Here is a 13,215-nt window from a genome sequence, read left to right on the forward strand (position 1 = left end):
AATTCCCAAACAAACCGGTTCCCGGGTGACAATGATCAAACGAAACAAGCTCATTCCTGGGAGGAAGATCCCTGAAGAAGATTAACCGCATCCTGGCACCAGATGAAGAATGGTCCAACTTCGGGGATGTAGTTCTTATCTTAAGAAGATGGGGGCTAGGCATCATAGACTAAATACAAACCCAAACATCTGGAGTGTGGGGAAAATACTGGATTTGGTAGGGAGGATACTTCACAAGGTGATAACCTGCCCATAGACCCCTCGTCTATTGTGTATGCAAAGCTCAAGCCTTTTAGAGTAAACTGGCACAGCTTCTAAAAATGCTTCCGGGACTCACCTTGGACCTTCAGGTGCCCAGTTTCCCCCAGTGAGAGGTTCGTAGAGCCTTTGGGTCTCCCTCTGCTGATTGAATTGTGAGCAAATGCTTCTCCTCCTTCTGAACAAATAAGCTAAGTACCTACCTGTTATCATCTTGGTGTGGTTGCTCTAACTTTCAAGCAGCACTCTGAAAATCAGTTACAGCTCCATCTGGGGTGTAACAAGCATTGCTTTAATGCCAGGAACCTGGAACTGTCTCGAATAAATCACTTCAAAGATGTTGATATAACTGCTCAAAAAGTTGGCTGGGATTTCTGTAGCAGTTCAAGATCTCAGAATCATAAAGAAATATGAATCCCCTGCCTTTCAGATACACTGAAAATTTGCCTGAAGCTTAATACCATAGTAATTCACAGTCCATCACTCTTTAAAACGACAAACTTGCTTCCTTGATCTACATGACCATCTATGTATCACTATACAATCGTAGACAATCTCTGGACAAAATGCATCCAAGTTACAGATGTCAATATCTTTATCAATGATGGAATTTTTTATGGATGAAATTCAGTCTCCAGGCTACAAAATCTGCCAAATACGATGCAGTATTGATGAACTTTTGCCAATCTTACTATGTTTGTGCTTCCAGGTCAATATATGACCATTTAAAAATCTGTTGATGATATCTGAATGTGATGATTGGGAAATTTCCCTTAAGGCTGGATGCAATTTCTAATTTCAGTTCTCTTGGTCTTTTGTTGCATCTTCAGACCATGGCTTTCTGTTTCAGTAGCCAGTCAATATTTTCCCCTAATTTAATATGATGATGCTTTAGCATATTTGAAGTACTAATGCATTTCCTCAATTTGCCATACATTGGAGAAGGCCTTGGGTAAATTATTTGAGCAGTGCAAGCTCTTTGTGGGCAGGGAACATGTCTATCAACTCATATTGTGGCTTAGGTGAGAAGCAGCGTGGCTTAGTGGAAAGTGCACAGGCTTGGGAGTCAGAAGACATGGGTTCTAATTCTGGCCCCGGCCACCTGTCAGCTGTGTGAATGTGGGCAAGCCACTTAACTTCTCTGTGCCTCAATTATCTCATCTGTAAAATGGGGACTAAATATCATTTCTCGGTAAAATATTGTATGGACAAAAGCATATCCAGGAAACTATTTTTTAGAGGGTATTATTACCTTTAATTTATAAAATCAATTAATCAATGGTTTTGATCGAGCACTTACTATTGGCGGAGCACTGATCTAAGGGCTTGGAAGAGTACACTACAAGAAAGTTGGCAGATATGTCCCCTGCCCAAAATGAGCTTACAGTCTAGAGGAGGGGACAGATATTAATGTGAATACATATGAATATGTAATTTATGATATAAAATTGAATATACAAAAGTGTTTTGGGGTTGGGTGATTATCAAATGTCCAAAACTCCACAACGTCTTTGTTTTAATGTTTTATGACGTATTTGAGGTGAAAATGAATGATGCATTATATTTAAAGGGCCAGTCATGGGTCTTATTCAATTTAAAAAAAGGCATAACTCCCAGGCTATCTCAAACATTTTGAATTTACTAAATGCTTTTTGAAGGAGGATCATGTAGATTACTTTTACATATGAATTCCATATTGGAATTCATTCCATATTCATTCTATATGACTACATATGGATTCCATATTGGAATTCATGGAAATATTATAAATCCAAAGAACTATTTTGTCAGAATTGGTTAATATTTACTTATCTATAAATTTATGTTTAGATTTTTATGGTAGGTGCTTACTATACACTTAGCACTGGAATAGATTTATATATTTTAATTTATATTATAGGTTTATTTATTATAAATAGTTTTATAATCAGGCAATATTAATGCCTGGCTCCCCATCTGGACTGCTAGATCACTGTGAGCAGTGAACATATCTACCAACCATTATAGTCTCACAAGCACTTAGTAAAGTGCTCTGCCCACAGTAAGCACTTAAATACCATGGATTGATATACTGGTATCATACTGTTGAGACAGATAGCAACATACTCTAGTCGTCATATATTTGCAGATACCTAATTCAAGAACAAGAGAACATTTTGAATTTTCTAGCAGATGGTTCATACCTGAAGGCAGCTTATTACGGGACCAGGTTAATTCCACCTTGCCTCTCTTTCTTTTCCCATTATTTCCTCGATCATTCTTTTATTGTACCACTTAGCTATTCTCTCTGTAGGCAAGAATGTATCTAGTTCTCAATAAATCTCTTTAGTGCATGCAAGCTTCCTGGAGTATAAACCAAGAGGTTTTCTCTAAATGAGAAGCCTGCAGGAAACCTGCACCTGCTCTGCAGGTGAGCTGCGCTTTCCAGTGAATCTCAATGAACTGAGTGAAACTACATTCTTTGTTTCAGTGTTTGAAGTTAAGGTTGGAGAAGATATTTCACTCTTATGATCAGTACATGGAGTGACTTCCAAATTCAAATGCATAGCACAGAACCAAAGATAAAAAGAACGGCAAAGGAAAGAAGATTACACTGCACTTCAGGAAATTATGCTTTACTTTGTACAAGTTACTTATCAGTTATTTAAACCCAAGTCTAGAGGCAGGCACAACTCATGTACTATATTATTTTTCCCTTTGACAAGCTCTCTCTTAAATAATAGACTTTTCTGGAGCCACCACACTTTTTTTTAGCTATTTTCTAAACTGTTATTTCTGGATTTCAAATAGAATCGAGGCTAATAATGTGTCCAGGAGGAAGACAAACTGTAGAAAACAGAGCTTTCTCAGCACCCAATATATAGAAGTAATGTGTAATTCACCTCTCAGATTCTTCATCAATACTATCAGAATGATTATAGCGCTATAGGGACGTGCTGGAAATAGAAAATCTCTAGCATCTTCATCATCACTGTTTGGTGTCCAAATGGTGATACCCTTCCTATGTCAGCTTTCATACTTAGTGTTTGGCATCAACTGAATATCCAATATGTTCAGCCCGAAACAGCTCATGAGCTGTGCGCTGAGCTACCTACAAGCATGACACGTTCAGACTTCAAGGTTTGCAGATATCAATCAATGTTTTTCCTGAGCATTTACTCTATGCAGAACACGCACTAGCAGTGTGGCTAGAAGCAGCGTGGCTCAGTGGAAAGAGCCCGGGCTTGGGAGTCAGAAGTCATGGGTTCTAATCCAGGTTCTGTCCCTTGTCAGCTGTGTGACTTTGGGCAAGTCACTTTACTTCTCTGGGCCTCAGTTCCCTCATCTGTAAAATGGGGATTAAGACTGTGGGCCCCACGTGGGACAACCTGATTACCTTGTACCACCCCCCCCCCCGCAACCAGCGCTTAGAACAGTGCTTGGCACATAGGAAGTGCTTAACAAATACTATCATTATTATTATTATTATTGTTACTAAATGTTTGGGAGAACACAATACAACTTATTTGGGAGAAATGTTACTTGCCCACAATGAGCTCACCATCTAGAGGGGGAAACAGACATTGATATCAATAAATAATTTATACTATATAATTTAAATATAAGTACATATGTGCTGTGGAGTTAAGAATAGGGTGAATTTCTAAATCTGAAAGGTAACAGATCCAAGAGCATAGACAACTCAGCTGGAAGGGAGAGCCAGAGAAAAGAGGGCTTAATAGGGGAAGGCTTCTTGGAGGAGTTGACATTAATAATGCTTCAAAGGTTGGGAGAATGGTGGTCTGGCATATATGGAGGGAGGGAGAGTTCCAGCGTGGAAGGAGAACACGGGAAAGACATCGGCAGTGAGTACGCTAGCGCTAAAGAAGTGAAGTGTGTGAGCTGGGCTGTGGTTGGAGATTAATGTGGTGAGGTAGGAGGGGGCAAGCTGATTTGGGGAGTGTGTGAGGTGGGGTGGAGCAGCAATTCACTGGAGTAGAAGAGTGAGAGGAGGTGGACATTGGAAGAAGGATCATCAGGGACATACACAGTAATATTGAAGTGCCTGAGTGTTGTGATGCAGAATGAGAGAAGGAATGTGAGAAAGGGGATCATAATGGTTCAGAAAGTTGGAAGAGATGCCTGGGAGCAGTAGATGACCGGGACTATGTATCTGAGTGCATGATAGAAGCAGATGATATTGTCTTCAAAGTTAATCAATTGCATTTATTGAACATTTACTGTGTGCAGAGCACTGTACTAGACGTTTGGGAGAGTACAATATAACAAGTACAAGGAGATGAGAAACAGCAAGGTGTCGTGGATAGAAACAGGCCTGGGAACCATAAGGTAATGGGTTCTAATCCTGTCTCTGCCACTTGTGTGCTATGTGACTCTGGGTAAGTCACTTCACTTAATATAATAATAACGATGGCATTTATTAAGCACTTACTATGTGCAAAGCACTGTTCTAAGTGTTGGGAAGGTTAGAAAGTGATCTGGTTGTCCCACGGGGGCTCACAGTCTTGATCCCCATTTTACAGATGAGGGAACTGAGGCCCAGAGAAGTAAAGCGACTTGCCCGAAGTCACACAGCTGACAATTGGCGGAACCGGGATTTGAACCCATGACCTCTGACTCCAAAGCCTGCGCTCTTTCTACTGAGCCATGCTGCTTCTCATGCTTCTTCGCTTCTCTGTGCTTCATCTGTAAAAAGGGGGTTGAGACTGTGAGCCCCACGTGGGATAGGGACTGTGCCCAACACGATTTGCTTATACCCACCCCAGCGCTTAGAACAGTGTCTGGGACATAGTAAGCATTTAACAAATACTATCATTAAAAGAGCAAAGAGAGGGATGGAGGAGAACGTGAGATGGGGTGAAAACGGCATTGGAGAGAGAGAACTCATCCTCCTTTCCCAGTGAGTTTAGGGGTGTGAGAGAAAATGAGGCCCCCTCTGGAAAGAGTGACAGGGGAGACTGTGTCATCTGGGGAGAGCCCTGTTTCAGTATCACATACAAAGCAGATATGATTGCACACTTCTACAGACATATGTTGATCACATTATAAGGTGAGAAGTCATACTTTTTTTTTACTACACTCTTAGCTCTTCAATACTTAAAGTTAAATGTACTTGTAATAGATGTCATGGGTCTTGAGGTAAATAACCCATCATATACGTGCTCATTCTAGTCTCTGGAAAAAAAAGGCATCATGGGACTGAGAATATTGAGTTAATACAATATACAAAGGTCAACTGATACTGCATCAGCTCTCTGAGGGGTGAATATGTCTCTCTTCTGCCCAGCCCATGTCTTTTTCTGCAACAGCTCAGCACTTGTGGGCAATTCCCTTTTTATGTGGACATTACATTTTCAACCGCTATTAGAGATATTTGCTACATGGGCAGTTCATTTATTTGGTATTTTCTCCATTAATATATTAAATATAGTGTAGTTTTTATGTTCAATTAAAAGACAAACATTCTCAGCCAGTTTCATTATTAATATTTGTGTTAAGGCACTTACAATCAAATTGCATAGTTTGCAGTTGCTTATTTCTAAACTGCATTTTTAATAGCTATCCAATAGATTTTCTATATATACTCTGACTTTGTAATTTAAAATTAATTTAATTTTAATGTCCTCCAAACAGCATTTCTACATATGGTATGAATTTTAACTTTTAATATAGTCTAATAGTATAATGCATGCAATTTTTTGGTAATAGTTATTTTAGATGATTATTATCTAATCACTTTGGTTATTTGATATTTGATGACTATAAACTATTACCCACACCATATATAATTCAATAGAAAAACTCCAGTCAAATTTAAAATTATACACAGAAGCCCGGTCCACATAGTTGCAATTAGAAAATTCTGGTTACAAAAAAATCTTCTGCTTTTACAGGGTTTCATTTTATATTGAAAAATAACAGGTCTTTTTCCACATCTAGAGTATGCTCATTGCGATTTTAACATGATTTTTTTAAGTGGAGAATAAGGAACTTAATTGAACAATTCAGCAGAAAAAATGCTCTTAAAGTATACGTGTGTACATGTACATATATAGTTTTTTTTCAGAAGTGGCTTCATATAAATTGAAGAACAAAAGAAAAACATGCTTGCCTCAATGATCTGGACATTTCAGGTGAAATATTTTCTTAGCCTGTATTATCTGCATAATCGACTCAATCCTTTTTTTCAGTTTCCTAGTAATGAGTAAGCTCAGTTGGGAACTAGAAAATTGAGGGGGCAGAAGAATGGGAACGGAATGCATGGAAATAGGGAGAAAGAAAGGGAGAGAGGAGAGAAAAAAGGTAGATGAAAGAGGGGATGAGATGAAGGGAAAGAGGAAAAAGAGAGGAAATGGGTAATGAGATAAGGGGGAAATAGAGGGAATATTGAGAAGAAAAAGTCACAGAGGAGAGTAGGATAGAGAGATCAGAAATGAAACTGAGACCCTTATTACCATTCTACCTTCCACACAGACTAAAGTGATAAGTTGCAGCTCCATGAATGAGAACAATACCAGCCTTTTCCCATTCCAGGCCTGGTCCAGCCTGGCACACAGCACTAGTGATTGCACATCCTGGTGGACAGACATCTCGGATGGATGGTTGGTTGGATGGATGGACAGACAGATGGAAAGACTTACTGGTAGGAAGCTCTGCTCTCCCAAACTGCCCTCCTTGGAACTCCAGCTCCCTCCAACTCTCTTTTTCTCTTATCCTTATCAGTAATTTCCTTAATAGACAATATCTTGGCTACTTTCAAAATATGCCATCATCTTTGCACCTCCATCCCCATTCCTTTGGACTTTCTAAAAGCACTTGCCTCCATCTGTCTTATCTCCCTGACCGTCATCTTCAAGGGTTTACCATATGACAGTTCTCTCCTCTTTCTCTTCAAACACAGTGATCCTCAATCAATAAATCTTCAATTAATCCATGGTATTTGTTAAGCAGTTACCATGGGCAGAAGGGTTCAGTACTTAGGATGGTACAGTATCATTGAGTTAATAGATATGATCCCCGCCCTCAAGAACTTTACAGTCTACTGAGGAAGACAGATTTCAAAATAAATTACAGACAAGGTAAATTACAAATATGGAAGCAGGAGGGCTGGTAGAATGAGTACTGGGCAGGGGGTCAGAGTGCTAGGATTGTAATCTCAACTCTGCCACTTGTCTCCAACGTTGTCTTGGGAAAAATCACTTAACTTCTCTGGGCCTTAGTTACTGCATCTGTATTAATGGGGATTAAACCCTACTCCCTCATACTTGGACTGTGATCCCCCTGAAGGATAAGGACTGTATCTAACCTGATTATCTTGCTGTATATATCCTAGCACTTAGTACTGAGTCTGACACAAAGTGCTTAGCAAGTACCATTAAATGAATTGGCAGGGTAAAATGATATTCATATGTTCATATTCATGATATTCATAGATAGATAGATAGATATTGATATTTGTATTGATTTCCAAGCCAGAAGGAAGAGGTGGGCATCTTCAAAGTCTGATTGAAGGCACATCTCCTCAACTAAGGCCTCATTTCCTCTTCTCCCATTCCCAACTGCATCACCATTGCACTTTGCTTTTCACGCTTTATTCACCCTTCCCTTAGCAACCAGCAGTTCTGTACATATCCATCATTCATTTATTTATATTAATGTCTATCTCTCCCTCTAGACCGTAAGCTCGTTGTGGACAGGGAATGTCTGAAGATTTGTTAAAATATACTCTCCGAAGTGCTCAGTACAGTGCTCCACACATAATAAGCATGCAATAAATATGCCTGAATGATTGGTTGGTTAAGGGGTCAGTGGCAAGACAGACAAGATCGAAGTACAGTGAGTAGCTTGGTGCTGAAGGAACAAAGTGTGTGGGCTGCAAGAGAAAGTAGGGAGGAGAGCTGATTAAGTGCCTTATAGCCTATGGTAAGGAGTTTCTATTTGATGTGGAGGTGGATGGGCAGTCATTGGTGGTATTGGAAAATTGGGAATACATAGACAATGTTTTTTAGAAAAATGATCTAGCAACAGAGTGACTTAAGGACTAGAGTGGGAATATATGATAGGCAGGGCAGTAAGAGAGGAGGCTGATACAGTAGTCAAGGTAAAATATGATAGTTCATCAATCACATGTATTGAGTGCTTATTGGGTGCAGAGCATCCATCGTAGTAGCAGTTCGGATGGAAACAAATGAGTTGATTCTTGAGATGTTCATGTAGAACTGATAGGATTTGGTGTCAGATTGAATATATGTGATGAGGGACAGATATGAGTTGGGGATAATTCTAAGGTCATTGGGTTGTGACACAGGGAAGAATGTAGTGTTGTCTACACGGGTGGGAAAGTCTTGGGGAGGACTGGGTTTGGGTAGGAAGATGAGGAGTTCTGTTTTGGACAAGTGAAGTCTGAGGTGACAGTGAAACTTCAAATAGCGGTGTCAGAAGCCAGGGAGAAATGTGAGACTGCAGAAAAGGAGAGAGGTCAAGGCTGGAGATATAGATTTGGGGATCATCCATGTAGAATTGGTAGTTAAAGTCATGGGATTGAATATGTTCTCCAAGGAAGTAGGTGTAGATGGGGAATGGTAGAGGATTCAGAATGGAGCCTTGAGGGCTCTCAAAGATAGAGAGTGGGAGAGAGAATAGGATTGAGAGATAGAAGAACCAGGATAGGACAGGACAGGAAATGTCAGTGCAGTCAAGGTACATAATGTTTCCTGGAAAAGGGGGTAATCCACACATTTGAAGTTCAAGAGGATTAAAATGGAGTAGGCAATTATATTTGGCAAAAAGGAGGCCATTGGTGACCTTAGAGACCAGTTTGAAAGGGGTAGAAGGAAGATTGCAGGGGCTCAAAGAGAGTTGGAGAAGAGGAAGTGAAAGCAGTGAGTTTAGACAATTTACACAAGGAATTAGGAGAGGAGTGGTAGAAGGGAGATGGAGAGATAACTGCAGGTGGCTGTGCAGTTAAGGGGGAGGTTTTTTTTTCTAGAATAGGAGATAACATGGGCAAGTTTGAAAGCAGAAGGAAAGGAGCCTTTGTAAAATGAAAGGTTGACCACTGCAGTCAGGGAAGGAAGAAGGGAGGGAGTAAGTGTGTCAGTAATGTGTGGAGTAATATGATCCTGTAAAATATTTCTGCAACCCACTGCACAATCCAGTTATTGTCCCAATATCCATCCTTCCACTCTACTCCAAAATCCTTGATTAAAGTTGTATACACCACTGCCTCCATTTCTTCTGTTCAAACTCCTTTTCCAAACTAGCAAATATCTATTCCCTTCACTCCACTGAGACTGTTCATTCCAAGGTCACCAATGATTTCCTTCTTGCCAAATCTAACAAATTATATTCTGTTCTAATCCTCTGATTTCTCAGTTGACGTTGGCATTATGGATTGCTGCCTTCCCAGTATTTAGTGTGTCTCTAAATCCCATTAATTCTTTCTCCACAATATTTCCAGACTCCTCCCCTTCCTCTCTATCTAAAAGTCCTCTGTAATGGCCCAGGCATTTGTCAAATTTCAGCTTGACCACTGGATTGGTGGTCCTTGCTAATGTCACTAACTCAAAATTTTCCCCGTTACTGTACATACATCAATCTGCTTCTCAGATCATTTTTCATCTGGACAATTATCCACACAGCAGGGAATTCCACAGTAACACTGACTTGAATGGTGTCACTATATTCTGCTAACTTGGCAGCACACCGTCCACTGATCTTAAGATAGGCAATACAAAATATCTAATCAAGAAGCCTAGCCTATCCTTCAAGGGGCTGATAAAAATTAACCATCTCCGCTGTGTCACCTATATGTCAAGTTTAACCTCAAGGCTGCAAGAAAGGACAGTAACTACTGAGATACCAGAGAACATCTAGACCACTAGCAATAAAGCAATGTTCACTACCTTTCTGGTAGCAACATGCCAGGGAAATAGACATCAGTAGGGAACTAAAGCAGTTGCTGGATAGTATAGTTGCTCTATATGTAGAGTGGTGAACAAGGGAAAAAAATGGATGGGAGAAAAAAACTGCTCCAAAAACAGTGAAATAAAACTTTGGTTATTGGACTGTTGAGAGACTGTAGCTGAAAACATATTATCCTGGCATATTGCCAAAAATGGATGTCTCTTTTGGAAAATACATTGAGAAGATCGTGACACAAAGAGGGAGAAATGAGAACTGTGACAGACAGAGTGGATAGCAAATACTTCAATGCATCAAAGGGCAATCTGTGTGTTCATATGGTGTGAAAGGGATTGCCAGTCACCCATCGGACTTGTCAGTCACACTTGAGCATGCTGATAAAAAGCTTATTGTCAACAATGTCATCTTTGAACCTGAGGAACACACTATCTTTATACGGTGAAATATTTAAGGTACTATTCATAACATTTTAAAAAGACACCATTTGTAAAGAATGAACAACAATAAAGATTTTCTTAAAAAAACTAGCATACTCATAGTGTAAGAGGATATGAGCAGACATTTGCAGAGATTCATGAGAAACCTAAGATCTTGGCTTTCAACTCGGCTGTGTTTGATCATTAGTATTCATTCACTGCTATTTTCTGCCTTTCTATTCAGCAAATTTCTATTTTATTTCCCTTCTATCTTGAACACCCCATTTTGTTAATCCCAGCAGCTTGTCATCACCCTCCCTATTGTCTTTACACCACTTGGGAGTGAAAGTGTCTTTGAGCACCATCCAAAATCCTGGAAACAGTCATTCAAGAATTGCTGGTTTGGGGTAATTGATCCCTGGGGGTCCATATGCAAAAATACATGCAAATGATTGTAAACTGTTTATCCACATCAAACAGTGTTGGGGCAGAAGATATGTAAAGGAACCATTAGGAAAGCCATACACACCACCAAACAGGTGTAGTGGCTATAGCACGGACCTAGGAACCAGAAGGTCATGAGTTCTAATCCTGCCTCCACCACTTGTCTTGTGTGTGATCTTGGGCAAGTCACTTCACTTCTCTGTGCCTCATTACCTCATCTGTAAAAGGGGGATTGAGACTGTGAGACCCACATGGGACAGGGACTGTGTCCAACCCGATTTGCTTGTATCCACCCCAGCACCAAGTACAGTGTCTGGCAAAATGTAAGCATTTAACAAATACCACAATTAACATATATTGGAAAATGAGGTAAACAGTCTCCTAGAATTCTTTGAGACCATGGCACCATGACAGGTAAGGAAACATAAAACTGAATCTATAAGACCATCTCATCCTTTAGGAGAGCATCAGGTAGCAGGAGCAACATGGTATTTGGTTCAGACCAAACTGAAGGTATACAGAGCTGTAGACTGTAGGATTAGAGACTATATTCAGAAAGTGTCTACTAACTCTTATATTTTACTCTTCCAAGAAGGTACAGGCTTCTGCACACAGCAAGCCCTCAATAAATATGACTGATTGATTGATTGCAGTGTTGGCCACCTTTCTCTATCTCTGTGAGGCCTGAATCCCACAAAGGTGCCACCTCTAATTCTTTGAGTCATTCTTTGTGTCATTCATAGGAAATACTCAATATCAAAAGGCAGGACAAAACGGCAAATTACACAGTTCTGGACCATGGTCAGTCGCCTAGCATTGAAACTAGGCCCATGTCCACACAGCTAAATTGGATGAGCAGGTGAGGATCCTGAACAACAGCAGCATTCATTCATTCATTCAATCGTATTTATTGAGCGCTTACAGTATGCAGAGCACTGTACTAAGCACTTGGGAAGTACAAGTTGGCAACATTTAGAGACGGTCCCTACCCAACAGTGGGCTCACAGTCAAGAAGGGGGAGAGCATACTCAAACAACTGCTGTGTGGAGAGGCTAAAATTGGAAAATGAAAAGCAAGGAATAGGGATCATCATGGTGTACTTATATCAGGAAAGTAAGTACTCTTTTTGACCTGTTTTCTTTCATTCTGAACCTTAATGGCCACCCAGTGCTTAGAACAGTGCTTGGCACATAGCAAGTGCTTAACAACTACCAACATTATTATTATTATTACAATACAGTAGAGTTGGCAGACATATTTCCAGAGAAGATATGATTTTAGGAGGGCTGTGGAGTTAGGAAGAGTGATGATCAGTTATGAAGGGTCAGGAGTTCCAGACTGGAGGGACGATGTGAACAGGGAGTCTATGGTGAGTGATGAGGAACAAGAAGAAACAAAACAACCTTTTGGCTGATTTGTCTGTGCCTCAAGAAGAATCTATGAGAGACAAACAAGAGAGAGAGAGAGAGAGAGAGAGAGAGAGAGAGAGAATGTTTCTGAAAAATTAAAATTGGCATCCTTCCCTATCCTTGCTGCCCCACCACACTACTTTCCTCTCACCGAACACAGAAACTGAAATAACTGAAATGACAGCCTCCCTGGTTCCTTGGGGGGGGTGCAGCCTGGAAAGAGGACAATGAGCCATTCCAGGAGGGGTGGAAACCTGGCAGAGAAGCAGCGTGGCTCAGTGGAAAGAACACGGGCTTTGGAGTCAGAGGTCATGGGTTCGACTTCCGGCTCCGCCATACGTCTGCTGTGTGTCCTTGGGCAAGTCACTTACCTTCTCTGAGCCTCAGTTACCTCATCTGTAAAATGGGGATTAAGACTGTGAGCCCCATGTGGGAAAACCTGACCACCGTGTATCCGCCCCAGCACTTAGAACAGTGCTTTGCACATAGTAAGTGCTTAACAAATGCCATCATTATTTATTATTCTGAAAATTTCTGCCCTCCATCTTTCTGGGTTCTTTGGGGGTTGTGTCTGTTCTGTGGCCATGCCACCCAGAAATAGGACAGAGAAGGCGTGCAAATTGATGGAGTGGGAAGGAGATGTGGTTACAGGTGGGGTAGAAGCTGGGCTCACCCAATGTCCCAACTCTCTCTTTCCTGGCTCCATCCCCTTGTTGCTAGGCTGGTGACTACATAGTTGAAATCACTTAAGACAACAGAGGAAG

Source organism: Tachyglossus aculeatus, chromosome X1 (assembly GCF_015852505.1).
Source record: "Tachyglossus aculeatus isolate mTacAcu1 chromosome X1, mTacAcu1.pri, whole genome shotgun sequence".
Taxonomy (NCBI): domain Eukaryota; kingdom Metazoa; phylum Chordata; class Mammalia; order Monotremata; family Tachyglossidae; genus Tachyglossus; species Tachyglossus aculeatus.